This window comes from Nicotiana tabacum, chromosome 13, assembly GCF_000715075.1.
Source record: "Nicotiana tabacum cultivar K326 chromosome 13, ASM71507v2, whole genome shotgun sequence".
NCBI classification, from domain to species: domain Eukaryota; kingdom Viridiplantae; phylum Streptophyta; class Magnoliopsida; order Solanales; family Solanaceae; genus Nicotiana; species Nicotiana tabacum.
This window is the reverse complement of record NC_134092.1, coordinates 6,744,617-6,757,918: the sequence shown is the minus strand read 5'-3', so window position 1 is coordinate 6,757,918 and position 13,302 is coordinate 6,744,617.

Here is a 13,302-nt window from a genome sequence, read left to right as displayed (position 1 = left end):
TTACGCCACATATCCTCGGAGCTACGTATAAATTCAATTCTATCTATTTTTCGGGTAAACAATATTGTATAAAAATTATATTTAAGTGGTATGATATTGTAGTTGTATATAACTGGGTAGAAAAAAATGTATGAAAGTTGTAGAAAAAATCCCTTTGGAAAAAGGTAGTGCTACTGTTTTAATAGTTAGACAAAACGCTTCACAAAATATTAAGTATAAAATTTGTATACAAATTTTATTTAAGTGGTATGATATTGTAGTTGTATATAACTGGGTAGAAATAATGTATGAAAGTTGTAGATAAATTAGATGAGATGTAATATAACTGCGAATCTGAACCCATAAAGTTCAAATCCTGAATCCACTTCTGACTGCCAAACACGTTTCGATGGTATATTACGGCAAAAAAAAAATCAACATTTTAACAAATAAAGGGGGAATTGTAAAAAAAAATTATTCCTTCTGTCAGTCCACCAAAACATAAAATATAGAAAAAGAAACGAAAGGCAAAAGGAAGAAATAAGCTATTATAGGATTTGTATAGATAAGAGACTGTGAAGGATTTTTGCCACTCTTCGTTTACAGATCGTAAAGCATCAAATCTTATGATGGACAAGTTTAAATTTGGTGCACCATAATTGATTCCGACATCTAGGGAACTAATTGAAAACATATGAAGCTTAGATTTTCGAATTTCTTTTAATGATAGTCAACTGAGTGCTTTGTGTGTAAAGATAGATGAATTGGATGGAGGAAAAATTAGGAAGTTTGTGAGGGATATTTTTATTTTACCAAAATTGGAAACTAAAATCAAGGGATACAATAGTTAGCTTAAATTACGGCAAGGGTGGAAGATTCGGAGAGAAAAGGGGAAAGAGGAGAGAAAAAAGGAGAATGGTGCAACTAAATCCCTTGATTGAAGGCACTAATAATGGATTGAGAGCCTTTTAAAGTAGAATGTATATATTTTGTAGATAAAACTTGTTTAGGTCGGGTAATTAACTAAACGTGGACATTTTTGATAATAAAGTTTCAAATAGTGTATAGGAACGAAAAAATCCCTCGAGGAATTAACCCAAATAGCCGCCCACCTAATCTCTTAAATTAAAAATAGCAGAAAAATATATAATATACATAGAATTCAAGTATCATATATGTAATTGTATATAATTTATGTATACTTTATGTATACCGGCTAGAAAAAGTAAACAATGAATCTAACCGGCTATTTGTGTAACAATCCCTACTTTTTTGGCCTGAAAATACAGAATAGGACACTATAAGGGTGGTCTTTAACTTTTGGCCTTTAAGATAGGTTACCTGACCGTGGGTAAACCTTCTAGGTCAAAGCTAGAGAATTAGTAATAGAGAGTTGGGTATTTAAGGAGGAAAGCTGAATTTAATTTAATTTTTGGCTAAAAGGCCCTCATTTCAAATGGGCCACCATAGACTCCATTTTTTTGGGGCCAAATGGGGAACAATACATTTTTTTTGGAAGTGATAGAAATAGGACTATAATGACGGTCTTTAGCTTTTAGGCTTTGAGATAGGTTACCTAAACATTGGTAAATCTTCAAGGTCAAAGTGAGTAGGGATTTTTACACAAATAGCCGGTCATATTAAGTATTTATTTTTTCTAGCCATATACATAGATTATACATAAATAAATTATGCATATAATATACATTCACTGGCTATTTTTAGTTTAAGTTGTAGGATAGGCGGCTATTTGGGTTAATTTTTCAAGCGAGTATTAGTAGTGAAGGGCTGGGTATTTAAGGAAGAAAACTGACATTAACTTATTTGTTTGGGCTAAAGCCTTTATTTTCAAATGGGCCACTATAGATTCCATTTGTTTTGGGGCAACATGGGGCCCAATATTTTTCTTGTTTCTGAAAATGATAGAAATATAACACTATGAGGGTGATCTTTAACTTTTGGCCTTTGAGGTAGGTTACTCTACCATGAGTAAACCTTCAACGTCAAAGCGAGCGAATTAGTAGTAGAGGTTGGGTATTTAAGGAAGAAAGCTAGTTAACTTTTTTTTGGGCTAATAGCCTGTTTGGCCAAGCTTTTTTTTGGGGCAAATAGTATTTTTTTTGGCCAAAAGTGCTTTTGGCCAAAAATTGAGATGTTTGACCAAACTTTCAGAAGGAAAAAAGTGCTTTTGAGGAGAAAAATAAACGGATTTTGAGAAGCAGAAAAATATAGTTTCTTTCCAAAAATACTTTTCTAAGAAGCACTTTTGAGAAAAATACACTTAGAAATAATTTTCAAAAGCTTGGCCAAACACTAATTACTGCTCAAAAGTATTTTTCAAATTAATTAACCAAACACAAACCGATTCTCACCAAAATATTTTTTGAAAAGTACTTTTGAAAAAAAAAAATACTTCTCAAAATAAGCAGAATTTAAAACCTTGGCCAAACAGAATATAAGAACCTTACTTTCAAATGGGCCCACTATAGACTTCATTTGATTTGGGACTAAATGGGCCCAATTGTTTTTAAATGACAGAAATATGACACTTTAAGGATGGTCTTTAACTTTTGGCCTTTGGGGCAGGTAACCACCTGCCCATGGGACCACTTTCAATGTCATTTGTGACATTAATTTTTTTTTAATGTTATATATTTTATCGCTCGACCAAAAATATTTATTATTCCTAGCTTTTATATATATATATATACTAATTATGTGTATTTTACACACTATTGACGCCGCCCAAGTTCCATTTGCATTGTGTTTGAATGGTGATGAGTCGCCCAATACTCCATTAATTGTCTTAAGTTCATTTTTATATGATGGGATTAAGGATTCGCCCGATGGATTTAAGTCGTCAAATGTAAGTCAAAGCCCTTAACTTTTGGATCAAAGATGGCTAATGATACTGCTAGCAAATTAAACCTAGTTCTGGTAAAATAATCCGTGAGCTGTTACTATTGGAATTAATGCGCTACCATCTATATATACTATCTTGTTTGGTCTTATAAATTACGTGCCAAAGGGAAGAAGGTGATTATATTAATCTTAAATAAATCGGGCAATGAATAAATTAAAGAGAAGATCAAATTCTAGAAGAAACATGTAATTCTTCTTTCTTGTAAAACGAACTTATAGAATAATTTATACTTGTAAAACCAATATTATACAAATGAGTTCAAATCCTGACTCCGTCTCCGACTTTTATATCTTGTGTTCGTCTCTAATCATATCTTGCGGTCCCATCCATCAATCAACTTCCAATGAACTTTATTCCAACTGCGATAAAAACCATCTTTTTTAACCAATCAATAGATATTATGATAGCCTTTGTCTCTTTTTGGTTCAAATGCATCAATAGAAGTGAATTGCAAACCCCATATGGGCTATGGCTACACAATAATATGTATTTTTCACTTTATATGCTTTAAATGAAAAATCTTGGCCTGGTTGAAGAGCTTGTGAAATCACAGGGAATCCGCCTGCTTTGCAATTAATTTGGACTGATTCTGTCCCATTAACTAATTTGCTAATAAAATGAACAGTTGGTGTTTTGTGTGCAAAAGAAGATGAGAATTGAGACAAGATAAAACACACAACAAAAATGATAATCAAGAAAATTGAAGCCATTCTTTGTATGAAGGTTTGTTATAATTTATTTGTTTTGCCTTCACAACTATCCTATTTATAGTTGGAATAATGAGTTTTTTAGGAAAAATAGTATTTAAGAAGACCTAAACATTTCTGAGACTTGGTAGTTTGGTAAGACTTCGTTATCATATTTCCATATTCGATAAGTTGTTGAATTTAGTATTTTAAATTTAGCATGCGAAATCAATAATTTATTGAAATCTCTGCATGCAAAGATAGAATAAAATTGATGCTTCATTAATGATAATTATTTAGCATAAAATCATAAGCGATATTTTGCAAAACCAACAATCTCAACAATAATTCAACGTAAACTAAAAAATGTACAACTTACGTCACTACAAGAAATAGAGTTTTTTGTGGCGACTCCTAACGTCTCAGAAAGTAAGCATTATATAATAAACTAATTTGATATTTTAGGGATAAATTTGGCTCTTATAATATTTGTCTATGTGACTCCATCGTGACATACGCTAGAGCTAAGTTGGACAGAAATTAGATCAGACATAATTAACGATACGATGTTTTTACATACCGAAATAAAAATTAAGAGCAAATGTAAGACAAATCGAATACTTCATCGATAAATTTAAGCCTTTTCCCTTATAAAACCAATATCAAATAACAATTTTCAAGAAACAACATAAGGGGCAAGTTATTCAGACTCCCACTCTACAATCAACTTCCAATCAATTTTATTCCAACTAAGATAAAAACCATCTTCTTTTATCCACCAATAAATAATAGAATGGCCTTTATCTCTTGTTGGTTCAAATGCATCAAATGCAGCAATATATCTACCCCAAGAAGCTTCACAATTATATTTACCCTTCACATTAGTTGTAAATTGAAAATCTTGGCCTGATTTAAGAGTTAAATCAGCACTAAGTGCACCATTTACTTGGCATTTAATTTGGACTGGGTTTGTACCATTATCCAATTTGCTAATTAAGTGAACAGTTTGTGGGGTTTCTGCAATAGAAGATGAGAAGGTGAAAAACAAAGCAAGAATGAGAATCAAGAAAGAGTTGGTAATTTTGGAAGACATATCTCCAAGAATATTTAATTTGTTATATAGTATATATATATATTTTGCTTTCAATGTTCTCCTTTTTATAGTTTTGAATTCTAGAGTTTGTTACATGACTTAATTGCAAGTTGAGAGTTGGATTTAATGTAATCTAATTATCTAAAATCAGATTTTAGGAGATGAATTTCTTCAAATGTAGTAACATCTTGATAAGATTTGAGGAATAGAATTTTTGAAAAGATTTGAATACATGTAAAACTACGGTCAGGGGCGGATGCACGTGGAACGAAGCAGTGCCATATATGCGATACCGCTTCGTCCAAAACTTTTACGAGATATATATAGTAATATTGTATGAAAATAATAAGGTAAAGGAAATGACACCCCTTAACATATATTGTTGTTTGACATACCGGTTAAGTTCCTAATTTCGCTCTAGGATGATAGAATTTCAAACCTCAGCTAGGTTATTATTTTTGGCAAATATTTGAAAGAGCCTCTATTGTTAAAAATTGTAGATAAGTAAAATTGAACTCATAACTTCTTCCGGAGTAGATCTACACTAAAAAAAAAGAAGAACACCAGACATGAAAACAAATATCTCAAGACACTTATTGAAACCTTCTAAAACTAAAAAGAGTCGACGAACTCTTTTAGTCCTCTATTTCCGTTTTTGGACTATAAGACTCTTAGCTTCTAGCGCGTGACTCAACAAAACCGATGGACTAAGTCTATTTCTTATTAGGCAATATGATAATTAATATTATTTATTCTTCGCTCTTCTATAAATATTGATCGCTTACAAAAAAAATCCTGCGTACCTGTGGTGGGTTGAAAAACTTACTTTAACAAATTTCCATTTTTTTTTTGTTTTATTTTTTCACCAAATGTTTTGCAAAATCTCAATGCGTAGACCTTTTTTTCTCTTCAATTTTCACTTCAATATGTCTTCCTAGGTAACATGGTACAATTTTTGGCATTACCGAATGGTATTATTTGAAGACATGTCGGTCATTTTATTTTGTCTCCCCCCCCCCCCCTTTTATAAATAAATCTGATTTTGTAGTCAATAACTCAAGAAATGATTTCAAAATCCGACAATAAAGGTGGTCTTTCTTTTCTCTTCCTATAAAACAATTTTTAAACAATAACTCTTAGAATAATTTAGTTAATTATTTAAAAAGAATTCGACAGATTTTCCACGGCCAGCCTTCAAAAAATCCAGTAGATATACGTTGGTAAAATATTCCTTCTATTATCAACGGCTAGCCGGAAAAATTATTTTCGGGATTATATCATGAGAATAAAAAGATGATCTTAACCACAAATCCGACAATAAATAGAGAGAAGATAAAAATCTAATAGGGGCAATTAATCTCAAAATAAAAAAAGGAGAGGATCGCCGTAAGCTGGCATCTAGCATAAAACTTAGAGCTTGTGTTGTTATTGTAATGACCCGGCCGGTCGTTTTGAGAGTAATAGTCCCGATCCCCTATTTATTGCTTCTCTCATATCTATTTCTACTATTGTGACTTGCCGGGAGGTTTCGTTTTGATTTTTGAAGTGTTTTGGGACACTTAGTCCTAAATGGAGGCTTAACTCTTAGGATTTGGACCGTAGTCGGAACTATGTGAAGACGACTCCGGAATAGAGTTTCGTCGGTTCCGGTAGCTCCGTTGGGTGATTTTGGGCTTAGGGGCGTGTCCGGATTGTGTTTTGGAGGTCTGTAGCTTATTTAGACTTGAAATGGCGAAAGTCGATTTTTTGGAGATTTGGACCGGTAGTGGAAATTTTGATATCGGGGTCGGATTCCAATTCTGGAAGTTAGGATAAGTCCGTAATGTCGAATATGACTTGTGTGCAAAATTTGGGGTCAATCGGACGTGATTTGGTTGGTTTCGGCATCGGTTGTCGAATTTGGAAATTTCAAGTTCTTTAGGTTTGAATCAGAGGATGATTTATGATTTTAGCGTTGTTTGATGTGGATTGAGGGCTCGACTAAGTTCGTGTGGTATTTTAGGATTGGTTGGTATGTTTGGTCGAGGTCCCGGGGGGCCTCGGGTGAGTTTTGGGTGCTTAACGGGGGAAAGCATGGACTTAGAAGAATTCTGAAGTTGTTGGTTCTGGTGTTTTCACACCTGCGGTGGGAAGTTCGCAGGTGCGGCGCCGCAGAAAGCGAGGCTAGGATCGCAAGTGTGCCTTTAGGCCGGGGAGTCAGTGGTCGCAGATGCGATGAGTGAGCCATAGGAGTGGAGCCACATCTGCGGAAGGGCAGTCGCAGATGCGGAGATGAGAATGACCCAAGGTTCTGCAGAAGCGGACGATTGAGCACAGAAGCGCATCCGCAGATGCAGACTTAGGCACGCAGGTGCGGGCTCTGGAGTTTAATGAAAACTCGCAGGTGCGGCGTCCTAGCCGCAGAAGTGGCACCGCATGTGCAATGATGAGTTCGCGGGAGCGGGTTCGCTGGGCAAAAAAGAGAGTTTCGAAGGCTTGATTCATTTCTCCATTTTTGGACTTGGGAGCTAAAAAATGGCGATTCTTCGAGGGATTTTCAGAGAGAGCTTTGGGGTAACGATTCCTAACTTATTTTTGGTTGTATTTCATTAATCCATAGTTGTTTTCTCCATTTAATATCGGATTTGGATTGAAAAATTGGGAAAATTGGGGAAAAGTTCCCTAACCGAATTTTTAAGTTTTGATTGGAATTTAGACATCGAATTTAGATAATTTTGGTACGAGTGAACTAGTGAGTGAATGGGTGTTCGTATTTTATGACTTTTACCAGATTCCGATACGTGGGCCCGGGTCGACTTTTTAGGGCGAATTTCGGATTTTTTGTTCAAATATTGATTTCATTAATTAGATGAGTCTTTATGGTTGTATTCATGGTATGCAATTATGTTTGGCTGGATTTGGGCCATTCGGAGTCGGATAATCGAGGAAAAGACATTCTTACGGATTGATTGAGCTTGACTCGAGGTAAGTGGCTTGTCTAACTTTGTGTGGGGAAAATCCACCTTAAGATTTGGAACTATTATGATATGTGAACGCCGTGTACGTGAGGTGACGAGTACGTACACGGGCTAGTTGTGGTAAAACCCGATTTTTCTTACTGAGCAACAATATGTTTTCCTTTTATTTTGAGTTATACCACTTTAATGAGTATTAATCTATTTTCATTCTTAATTGAGTTATTCCAATATGTGTAGCTATCATGTTTAGTCTAATACAGCATGTCTACGCGTCTTAATTGCTTATGTGAACTCTGTGCAGCATGCTTAGTAAGTTTCCTGCTTCTTCCTTGACCGGTACTTAGTCTAAATCGTAAGATTTTGTGATGTAGTTGTATTTCTATTGTTTGCGCTGCATATTTACTTTGGGACTACGGAACGATATTCCGGGAGATCCCCATGTACTGCATATTTACTTTGGGACTACGGAACGATATTCCGGGAGATCCCCCTGTCTTGCATATTTACTTTGGGACTGCGGAACGGTATTCCGGGAGATCCCCCTGTCTTGCATATTTACTTTGGGACTATGGAACAGTATTCCACGAGATCGCCCCTGCACATTTACGTTTGGGACTACGAGACGGTATCTCGGGAGATCCCCTATTGTATTTCTGTGTATTGAGCTGTTACCTTCTATGAATTCTTTTTTGTTAAATTTCAGTCTTTATTTTACTGCGATATTTTATTCTTGCCTTGCTTTATTATCATATTCCAGTAGGGCCCGGACCTGACCTCGTCACTACTCTACCGAGGTTAGGCTTGGCACTTACTGGGTAACGATTATAGTATACTCATGCTACTCTTCTGCATATGTCTTTCGTGTGCAGATCTAGGTACTCCTTATCAGCCGCACTATCAGTGAGCCGGGATAGCTTTGGAGGCTTCAAGGTATATCTGCCGCATCCGCAGACCTCGGAGTCCCCTCTACTATTCCCCATGTCCATTATCTTCTGTATTTTCTTTTGATAGACTCTGATGTATAGAGACACTAGATTTTTTCTCCTGTAGTTTGTGATTCACGATGTTCCGGGTTTTGGGATTATTGTGTATTTTTGAATAGTTGGTTAAATTTATATTTTTATTTCATTATTCCGCAAAAATGCTAGGCTTACCTAGTTGTAGAGCCTAGGTGCCGTCACGACGTCACGCAGAGGGAAAATTGGGTCGTGACAAGTTGGTATCAGAGCTCTAGGTTCATAGGTGTCGTGAGTCACAAACCAATTTAGTAGAGTTTCGCGGATCGGTACAGAGACGTCTATACTTATCTTCGGGAGGCTATGGAACTGTTAGAAAAATTTTACTACTTTGATTCTCTGTCGTGCGACACGTACGACCACGTGGTGCAGCCAGAGCACCCGCACGAGCTGCTATAGAGGAGCCCCCAGTAGCTCCAGTTGGAGGGCAGACACATGAGATACCTGTTGCTGCACCAGCCCTCCAGGAGACTCTAGCCCAATTTCTGAGCATGTTAAGCACCTTAGCTCAGGCTGGATTGATTCCACTTGCTCCTGCCACATCTCAGGCCGGGGGAGGAGTATAGACTCCTATCACCGGTACCCCTGAGCAGCGAGTTCAGGTCGACCAGATTCCAGAGATTGTAGCAATGCAGCCGGTAGCTCCGGCTCAGCCCGAGGTTAGGGAAACAACTTCTGAGGTGGAGCAGCTCAGACTTAAGAGGTACAAGAAGTACCACCCACCTACCTTCAGCAGATTAGCTACAGATGGTGCTCAGGGTTTCCTGGAGGAATGTCATCGTATTCTCCGTACTATGGGCATAGCGGAGACGAGCGAGGTTTCTTTTACTACATTCCAGCTTAGAGGAGCAGCCTATCAGTGGCGGCATGCTTATGAGTTGAGTAATCCGGCTGAGGCAGCTTCACTTACATGGACTCAGTTCTCGGACATGTTTTTGAGAGAGTATGTCCCTCAGAGCCTAAGGGACTCATGGCGCGCGGAGTTTGAGCAGCTGCGCCAGGGTGCTATGACTGTGTCAGAGTATGCAGTCCGTTTCAGCAATTTGGCCCGACATGCACCAGCCTTAGTTGCCACAGTTCGAGAGAGGGTTCGACGGTTTATTGAGGGAATCCATCCCAACATCCGGAGTAGTATGGCCAGGGAGTTAGAGATAGATATTTCTTATCAGTAGATTGTGAGTCTTGCCAGGAGATTTGAGGGCATGTTTGCCCGGGATAAAGAGGAGAGGGAGGCTAAGAGGTCTCAAGAGACTGGTTATTATTCTGGAGCTCATGCCCCAGCAGCTCGCCATGGTAGGGGTTATGTGAGTCGCCCCGTTCATTCAGCCCTTCTAGCCGCCAGCGGTGTCCCATCTCCTTCTAGGCCCCAGGAGCCTTATTATGCACCACCAGTATCTAGTGTGCCTCCTGCACGGGGTGTTCCTAGTGGCCAGTCCAACAGACCTTGCCTGAACCAGTCACAATAGCCACGCCCTCCCAGAGCTTATTTTGAGTGTGGAGACACTTGCCATATGGTGAGGGATTGTCCCAGATTTAGGAGGGATGCACCTCAACAGACTTCTCGGCCACAACGTCCTCTACCGGGCCCTCAGGCTATGATTACAGCACCAGCTGCCACCCCACCTGCTCAGCCAGCTCGAGGTGGAGGTCGGGGAGGTAGAGGTCGCCCTAGAGGGGGGAGGCCAGGCCATATATTATGCCCTTCCTGCTTGTACAGAGGCGGTCGCTTCTGATTCTGTCATTACAGGTATTGTCCCGGTCTATCATAGAGACGCGTCAGTATTATTTGACCCAGGCTCTACATATTCTTATGCGTCCTCTTATTTTGCCACGTATTTGGGCGTATCTCGGGATTCTTTGAATTACCCTATTTATGTGTCTACTTATGTGGGAGATTCTCTTGTTGTGAACCGCGTGTATCAGTCGTGTTTGATTGCTCTTAGTAGTTTTGAGACCAGAGCCGATTTATTATTGCTCAGCATGGTAGACTTTGATATTATTTTGGGCATGGACTGGTTGTCGCCCCATTATGCTATTCTTGATTGTCATGCTAAAATCGTGACGCTGGCTAACAATTTGAGTGGAGAGGTACCTTAGAGTATACTCCCAGCAGAGTTATTTCATTTCTTAAAGCTCAACGAATGGTTGGGAAGGGGTGTGACGCGTATCTAGCTTATGTGAGAGATGTCAGTATTGATACCCCTACAGTTGAGTCAGTTCCAGTAGTGAGGGACTTTCCAGATGTGTTTCTAGCTGATCTTCCGAGCATGCCGCCCGACAGAGATATTAATTTTGGCATTGATTTGTTGCCGGGCACTCACCCCATCTCTATTACTCCATATCATATGGCTCCTCCTGAGTTGAAGGAGTTAAAGGAGCAGTTACAGAAGTTGCTTGATAAGGGCTTCATTCGGCCCAGTGTGTCACATTGGGTGCTCCTGTCTTATTTGTGAAGAAGAAGGATGGTTCTATGCGGATGTGTATTGATTACCGCCAGTTGAACAAAGTCACAATGAAGAACATGTATCCATTGCCTCGTATTGATGACTTATTTGATCAATTACAGGGTGCAGAGTGTTTTCCAAGATTGACTTACGTTCAGGATATCATCAGTTGAAGATTCGGGAGCCAGATATCCCGAAGACTGCTTTCAGAACCAAATATGGTCACTATGAGTTTCTTGTTATGTCTTTTGGGCTGACCAATGCCCCAACAACTTTTATGCACTTGATGCACAGTGTGTTCCGGCCTTATATTGACTCATTCGTCATTGTGTTTATTGACGACATTCTGGTGTACTCTTGGACTCGGGAAGATCATGAGCAACACCTGAGGACTGCACTTCAGACCTTGAGAGAAAAGAAGTTATATGCAAAATTTTCAAAGTGTGAGTTTTGGCTAGACTCAGTGGAATTCTTGGGTCATATAGTATCGAGTGAGAGGATCCAGGTGGATCCGAAGAAGATTGAAGCAATGCAAAGTTGGCCCAGACCGTCCTCAGCTATAAAGATTCGGAGTTTTCTTAGTTTGGCGGGGTATTACCGTCGATTTGTAGAGGGTTTCTTATCTATCGCAGCACTTATGACCAGGCTGACCCAGAAGGGTGCTCCGTTCAGGTGGACAAAGGAATGTAAGGAGAGCTTTCAGATGCTCAAGACAACTTTGACTACAACCCCAGTATTGGTATTACCTACAGGTTCAAGGTCTTATACTATATATTGTGATGCCTCGCGGATTGGTCTCGGCACGGTGTGATGCAGGACAGTAGGGTGATTTTTACGCATCCAGACAACTGAAGGTGCATAAAAAGAACTATCCTGTCCACGACCTTGAGTTAGCAGCTATTGTTCATGCCTTGAAGATTTGGCGGCATTATTTGTACGGTGTTCCTTGTGAGATTTACACTGATCACCAGAGTTTGCAACATCTGTTCAAGCAGAATGATCTTAATTTGCGTCAGAGGAGGTGGTTGGAGCTGCTTAAGGATTATGATATCACCATTTTGTACCACCCTGGTAAGGCCAATGTGGTGGCCGATGCTTTTAGTTGCCGGGCAGAGAGTTTGGGGAGCTTAGCATATCTACCAGCAGCAGAGAGGCCCATGGCATTGGATGTTCAGGCCTTAGCCAGCCAGTTTGTGAGATTAGATATCTCTGAGCCGAGTCGAGTATTGGCTTGTATGGTCTTTCGGTCTTCTCTTTATGATCGTATCAGGGAGCGTCAGTATGATGACCCCCATCTGCTTGTCCTTAAGGACACGGTCCATCACGGTGATGCTAAGGAGGTCACTATTGGAGATGATGGTGTATTGAGGATGTAGGGTAGGCTATGTGCGCCCAATGTAGATGGTTTGCGTGAGTTGATTCTTTAGGAGGCTCATAGTTCGCGGTACTCTATTCATCCGGGTGCTGCGAAGATGTATCAGGACTTGAGACAGCATTACTGGTAGAGGAGAATGAAGAAGGACATAGTGGAGTATGTGGCTCGGTGCATAAATTGCCAGCAGGTGAAGTATGAGCATCAACGACCAAGTGGGTTGCTTGAAAAATTGGAAATTCCGGAATGGAAATGGGAGCGGATCACTATGGATTTCGTTGTTGGACTCCCACGGACTCAACGGAGGCTTGATGCAGTTTGGGTGATTGTGGATAGGCTGACCAAGTCGGCTAATTTAATTCCTGTGATGACTACCTATTCTTCCAAGCAGCTAGCTCGAATCTACATCCGTGAGATCGTTAGGCTTCATGGCATACCGATATCTATTATCTCTGACCGGGATACACAGTTTACATCACAGTTCTGGAGAGCTATACAATATGGGTTGGGTACTCGGGTTGAGTTGAACGCAGCATTTCATCCTCAGACGGACGGGCAGTCCGAGCGCACTATTTAGTTATTAGAGGATATGCTCCGTGCGTGTGTGATAGATTTTGGGGGTGCTTGGGACCAATTCTTGCCACTTGCAGAGTTTTCTTACAACAATAGTTATCAGTCCAACATTCAGATAGCACCGTATGAGGCTCTGTATGGTAGGTGGTGTCGGTCCCCAGTGGCTTGGTTCGAGCCCGACGAGGATAGATTATTGGGTACGGACTTGGTTTAGGATGCCTTGGAAAAGGTTAAGGTGATTCAGGATAGACTTCGCACA